At 47.2% G+C, this 7183-nt stretch overlaps 1 pseudogene; it reads left to right on the top strand.

The window, feature by feature from the left end:
- The first annotated feature begins 2013 nt into the window (after positions 1-2013).
- Positions 2014-5801, top strand: LOC102988263 (ferritin light chain-like; annotated as a pseudogene).
- The last annotated feature ends 1382 nt before the right edge of the window (positions 5802-7183 follow it).

The following is a 7183-nucleotide window of genomic DNA, read 5'->3' as shown; positions in this document are numbered from 1 at the left end:
GTCTGGAGCCTGTGCCCCGCAACAGGAAAGGCCACAACAGTGAGAAGCCCGCACACCAAAAAAAAAAAAAAAAAAGAAGAAATTTATTTTAAAAAAAGATTTAAAAAGATAAATATTAAAATTTCATATACAATAATATCTGACAAGTATGTTATTATAAAGCAAAGAAGAATAGTGAAATTATTCAAAATATTATTGGGGGGTTGAAAGTTTTTTCCTCCCCTGACGTCAAATAGTTTTTCCACACTAACTAATTCTCTGATTCTCCAACACCAGCTAGGTGTCTAGCAACTCAATTCAATTCTGACACTAACCATCCAGAGTTAGCCCGGATCTCCCAGGTTAAGACCTCAGATGCTGGCTGCAAATGGGGTGCCCAGTCTTCTCCCACTGCTGCCCAGCCAACTACAAATTCAGGAGTTCCCATGATCCATGCCTCTCAGGTTCAATAATTTGCTAGAAGAACTCACAAAATTCAGGAAAGCACTTCAGTTACTATTACTGGCTTATTATAAAGAATACAACCCAGGAAGGGCCAAAGGGGAAAGACGCATAGATAGGGCGAAGCATGGGGGAAGAGATGCAGCGCTTCCATGCCCTCTCCAGGCATGTCACCCTCCCAGCACCTCCATATGTTCACCAATTCAGAAGCTCAACAATTCAGGGGTTTTATGAAGGTTCCATTACCTAGACATGATTGAGTCAATCACTGGCCATTGGTGACTGAACGCAATCTGCAGTCCCTGTCCCATCCCCAAGAGGCCAGAAGGTGGGGCTGACAGTCCCAAGACTCTAATCACTGCTTGGTCTTTTTGGAGACCAGGCCCTCTCCTGAAGCTACCTAGAGGCCCCTCAGCCAAGAGTCATCTCACTAGCATACCAAAAACACTTTTATCACTCAGAGACATTCCAAGGAACATTGTCTTTTAGGAATTTTTAGGGTCTTCGTTGCCGTGCGCGGGCTTTCTCTAGTTGCGGCAAGCAGGGGCTACTCTTCGTTGCGGTTTGCGGGCTTCTCCTTGTGGTGGCTTCTCTTGTTGGGGAGCATGGGCTCTAGGCACACAGGCTTCAGTAGTTGTGGCACGTGGACTCAGTAGCTGTGGCTCATGGGCTCTAGAGCACAGGCCCAGTAAGTGTGGCACTCGGGCTTAGTTGCTCCGCGGCATGTGGGATCTTCCCTGACCAGGGATCGAACCCATGTCCCCTGCATTGGCAGATGGATTTTTAACCACTGCACCACCAGGGAAGTCCCCCCAGGGCAGTTTTATGACCATGAAGAAGATGGAAAGTTGACACCAAGATGGGTCTTATCTTCCATTAGTTTTGCCCATATATATATCCTAGTCACTTTCCCACAACTTGTCACCCCTAGCCTAAAACTTTTTCTTTTGTCACATTGCATCTCCACAATTTATTGTTCTTTGTTAAAACGGTATATGTGCTCTCAGGCCTATCCACTTCTTTGGGTCTTCACTTTTCTATGAAGGCTTCCATATGCATAGTTAATAATAAAACTTTTTCCCTGTTACTCTGTCTTTTTTTTTTTTTTTTTTTTTTTTTGGCTGTGTTGGGTCTTCACTTCTGTGCGAGGGCTTTTTCTAGTTGCGGCGAGCAGGGGCCACTCTTCATCTCTGTCTTTATCAGTCTAATTTGCAGGGCCCCGTGCAATGAACATAAGAGGGTAGAGGAAAGAAAGGTGTGTTTTTTTCCCTCTCCTACACCAGGCATTAATGACAAAGACCAAATACTTTTTATTAAACCACAGTGTTATTGCTTAAAATATATAAAATTTAGGTCCTTTTCTGATATATTACTATAAAATAAATTCCAAATAGATCTTAGGAAAAATAGAAGAAAATTGAAATGAACTTTATTTGAGTAAGCCATCTGGGGTAGATCTGTGAAACTCATCAAACTTCTCCCCTGAAAAGTGTTACTCCATGTTATAAATTGAATTGTGTCCCCCCAAAAATATATTTTGGTGTCCTAACCCCTACCCCCATATCTCAGAACATGACTGACTGGGAAGACAGAGTCTTTACCAAGGTAATCAAGTTAAAATCAGGTAGGGACTTCCCTGGTGGCGCTGTGGTTAAGAATCTGCCTGCCAGTGCAGAGGACACGGGTTGGATCCCTGGTCTGGGAAGATCCCACATGCCGTGAAGCAGCTAAGCCGGTGCACCACAACTACCGAGGCTGCGTGCCACAACTACTGAAGCCCGCACGCCTAGAGCCCGTGCTCCACAACAAGAGAAGCCATTGCAAGGAGAAGCCCACAAACTGCAACGGAGAGTAGTCCCTGCTTGCCGCAACTAGAGAAAGCTCGCGTGCAGCAATGAAGGCCCAATGTGGACAAAAATAAATAAATAAATAAAATTTTTTTTAAAAGTGAGGTAATGAGAATGGGCCCTAATCCAATATGACTGGTGTCCTTATAATAAAAGGGGAAGTTTGGACACAGACACACAGGGAGAACGTCATGTGGACACAAAGGCAGAGACTGGGGTGATTCTTCTACAAATCAAGGAACACCAAAAGTTGCCAGAGAGCCACCAGAAGCTAGAAGAGAGGCCTGGAACAGAGTCACCCTCACAGCCCCGGGAAGGAACCAACCTTGCCTTTACCCTGATCTTGGACTTCTGGCCTCCAGAACTGTGAGATGATCAAGGCCTATTGTTTAAGCCACCCAGTGCCAAGTATTTTGCTACAAAAGCCCCAGGAAACTAACATAATCCCCTGCCCCTGGCAGTAAGCCCTCCTGGCAATGTTTACAAGTTAGTCAAAATTCAAGGGAAGGTAACAGGAGCTACCCTAGTTCTTTTAAGCAGAATGGGTTGAATACAAGGAAATAAAGACAGAAACTGTCAGGAAGGGTTGGAGGAGAGGACCCTGGGCTACATCTCTGGGAAAGTCTCTCAGAACAGCACTGCCAAAGCACCCTTACAGGGTAGCTATTATCTCCTACAATCATGAAAGCAGGAACTAGGGAGCTCCCACACCCCAGCCCATAGCATGTGGCTGCAGGAGCACACAGACTAACTGCTGGGGTAGTCAGTTTCATTAGAGGCTCAAAGAGCCATAAATCCTAGTGTTCATATTCTCTGTAGGTCCCTCCCTTTCAGTCTGGCCTAGTGACGTGCTTTAACCAGAAGAATACAGTGGAAATGATGCTAGGATGGTTCCAGACCTAAGCTTAAGAAGGCCTGGCTGCTCCATTTTTGTGCCCTGGGGAACCTTGGGCTGCCATAGAACAAGTCAGGCTGCCCTGTTGGAGAGAAACTTGTGAAATAGACCCCATGGAGAGGGAGAGTCCTGCCATCCCATTTCCCAGCCGACACTTCAGCTTGATGCAGTGACCAATGCCCAATGACCACAGCAAGGTCAGTGATTCCAACTCAACCCAGGCATGAGCAAATGCAATGGCTGGCTTTTAAAACTGTGGCAAAAGACATGGAAACAACCTAAATGTCCATCGACAGATGAATGGATAAAGACGATGTGGCATATATATACACAATGGAATACTACTCAGCCATAAAAAAGAATGAAATAATGCCATTTGCAGCAACATGGATGGACCTAGAGATGATCATACTAAGTGAAGTAAGTCAGAAAGAGAAAGACAAATACCATATGATATCACTTATATATGGAATCTAAAACACAACACAAATCAACACGACTGTGAAACAAAAACAGACTCACAGATACAGAGAACAGACTTGTGGTTGCCAAGGCGGGCGGGTAGGGGAGGGAAGGATTGGGAGTTTGGGATTAGCGGATGAAAACTATTTTATATAGGATGGATAAACAACAAGGTCCTGCTGTACAGCACAGGGACCTATATTCAATATCCTGTGACAAACCAAAATGGAAAAGAATATGAAAAAGAATGTATATGTGGGGACTTCCCTGGTGGTGTAGTGGTTAAGAATCCACCTTCCAATGCAGGAGATATGGGTTTGATCCCTAGTCTGGGAAGATCCCACATGCCGCGGAGCAACTAAGCCCGTGCGCCACAACTACTGAGCCTGCGCTCTAGAGCCCGCGAGCCACAAGTACTGAACCCGAGTGCCACAGCTGCTGAGGCCCAAGCGCTCTAGGGCCCGTGCTCTGCAACAAGAGAAGCCACAGCAATGGGAAGCCTGCGCACCGCATTGAAGAGTAGCCCCCGCTCGCTGCAACTAGAGAAAGCCCGCGTGCAGCAACAAAGACCCAACACAAACAAAAATAAATACAATTAAAAAAAAATAGAGGTAAATTAACATGCTGATATTCAGCCAGGAGACCATAATACGGAAAAAAAAAGAATATATGTATAACTGAGTCACTTTGATATAGAGCAGAAATTAACATATTATAAATTAATGATACTTCAAATAAATAAATTGTGGCAAAATACGCATAATATAAAATTTACAATTTTAACCTTTTTTTAAAAAAATTTGGCTGCGTTGGGTCTTTGTTGCTGAGCGCGGACTTTCTCTAGTTGCGGTGAGCGGGGGGCTACTCTTCGTTGCAGTGTGCGGGCTTCTCCTTGCGATGGCTTCTCTTTGCTGCAGAGCACAGGCTCTAGAGCACAGGCTCAGTAGTTGTAGCGCACGGGCTTAGTTGCTCGGCAGCATGTGGGATCTTCCCGGACCAGGGATCGAACCCCTGCACCCTGCACTGGCAGATGGATTCTTAACCACTGCGCCACCAGGTTAGTCCCTGCCCACCCTGTTTTCTTTTAAGAGTTTAATAGAATGCGCTCTGCGGCCCTCCCTCCAGCCCCGATCTGTCTCCTGCTTCAACAGTGTTTGAATTCAACAGACCCAGGGACACCCCTTTGCTCCAGCCTCCCACCAGCCTCCAACCTTTTTTCCAGTCGCACTCTGCCACTCAGTGGCTGAATCAGCCACTCGGCTATCCTCGCTCAATGGGACCAGCCAACACCATTTTTTGGGCTTAACTCCTTATTACCGATCAACCATGAGCTCCCAGATTCGTCAGAATTATTCCACCGAGGTGGAGGCCGCCGTCAACCGCCTGGTCAACATGCATCTGCGGGCCTCCTACACCTACCTCTCTCTGGTGTGGGTCCCCAAGACGCCCCCAGCCCAAGTTGCCCTCAGCTGCGCACCTCCGGCCCTCTGCGCACGCGCTGGCCTTCTGTGTCAGGAGCAAGAGTCCGCATGCCTGGCCCCGCCTCCTGCTAACCGTTATTCCCGCCATCTCTTCCCGCAGGGCTTCTCTTTCCACCCGGCGGATTTGACTCTGGAGGGCGTGGTCCACTTTTTCTGCGAATTGGCCGAGGAGAAGCTCGAGCGCGCCGAGCGTCTCTTGAAAATGCAAAACCAGCATGGCGGCTGCGCCCTCTTCCAGGACATGCAGAAGCTGTCCCAAGATGAGTAGGGTAAAACCCAGGACGCTGTGGAAGCCGCTGTGTTCACGGAGAAGAACCTGAACCAGGCCCTTGTGGATCTGCATGTCCTGGGTTCCGCCCATGCAGACCCCCACCTCTGCGACTTCCTGGAGCCACTTCCTAGATGAGCAGGTGAAATTCATCCAGAAGATGGGCGATCGATCACCTGATCGACCTCCGCAAGCTGGCTGGTCCCCAGGCTGGGCTGGGCGAGTATCTCTTCGAAAGGCTCACCCTCAAGCACGACTAGGAGCCTCCGGAGCCCAGCAGCCTTTGAGGAGCCCCCCCTGGTGTCAGGGCTTCTGCCTGAAGCCCCTCTCTGCAGCCAGTAGGCAGCTTGTTAACCACACTGGAGCCCTCTCCCCAGCCATGGGCCACATGGAAACAATAAAGCTTTTTGCAGAAAAAAACAAAAAGAGTTTTATAGTTTTAGCTCTTACATTTAGGTCTTTAATTTTGAGTCCATTTTTGTATACGGTGTCAGATAAGGCTCCAACTTTGTTCTTTTGCACATGGATATCCAGCTTTCCTTTTGCACATGGATATCCAGTTTTCCTAACACCATTTGTTGAAAAGACTGTCCTTTCCCCCACTGAACGGTCTTGGCAACCTTTCATACCAGGGTTTATTTCTGGGCTCTCTATTCTATTCCATTGTTCCATATGTCTGCCTTTATGCCAGTACCACACTGTTTCGATTACTGTAGATTTGTAATAACTTTTGAAATCTGGAAGCGTGAGATCTCAAACTTTGTTCCTCTTTTTCAAGACTGTTCTGGCTATTCAGTGTCCCTTGAGATTCCATATGAATTTTAGGTTGGATTTTTCTATTTTGATTAAAAAATCACTGGATTTTGATAGGAATTGCATCAAATCTGTAGATCGCTTTGGATAGTATGGACATCTTAACGTTATTGTCCTCCAAGCCAAGTTTACGAGATGTTAACAAATTTTAATTACATGTGTGGCTCACAGTACTGGCTTAAACGTTCCTCAAAACACCACATTAGGGCTTCCCTGGTGGCGCAGTGGTTGAGAGTCCGCCTGCCAATGCAGGGGACACGGGTTCGGGCCCCGGTCCAGGAAGATCCCACGTGCCGCGGAGCGGCTGGGCCCGTGAGCCATGGCCGCTGAGCCTGCGCGTCCGGAGCCTGTGCTCCACGACGGGAGAGGCCACAACAGTGAGAGGCCCGCGTACCGCAAAAAAAAAAAAAAAAAAAAAAAACCAAAAACAAAAAACACTACATTAGTTCACCCTATCAATAATATCACGTTAATCAGACTGGATAAATAAGACGCAGGAAGTGCATTGGAGGTATTGATAAGACACATGCTGTCCAGGGGATGGGAAATAAACTTTACAAAGTTTCAGGGACCTATGACATCAGTGAAGGTTTTAGGAGCCCAGGCATCTGAGGAGTGGGCAGTACCTACTGGAAAAGGAAGGACAAATACTGCATCTTCCCACTAAGAAAGAAGCCCACGCTCTTCATCCTACGGGCTCAAGCATCTTCAGGTTCTGGAGGAAGCATATTCTACACTGGGAAATATTGCTCTGATCCATTTTTTGGGTGACACGGAAGACTTCTAGCTTTGAGTGACTCCCAAGCTAGGAAAAGACCTGCAGTAGGTACAAGCTGCAATGCAAGCAGCCCTGACGCTAGGGTCATGGGACCCAGAAATATCTGTAGATTGGCAAAGATGTCACCCACAGTTTCTGCCAAGGATTCTCCCGACAGAGAAAGCACAGTGTCGACCCCAGGGTTGTGAAGCAAGGCCA

Source organism: Physeter macrocephalus, chromosome 17 (genome assembly GCF_002837175.3).
Source record: "Physeter macrocephalus isolate SW-GA chromosome 17, ASM283717v5, whole genome shotgun sequence".
Lineage (NCBI taxonomy): Eukaryota > Metazoa > Chordata > Mammalia > Artiodactyla > Physeteridae > Physeter > Physeter macrocephalus.
Note: the sequence above shows the minus strand (reverse complement) of the source record. Positions and strands in the feature narration are given on the sequence as shown.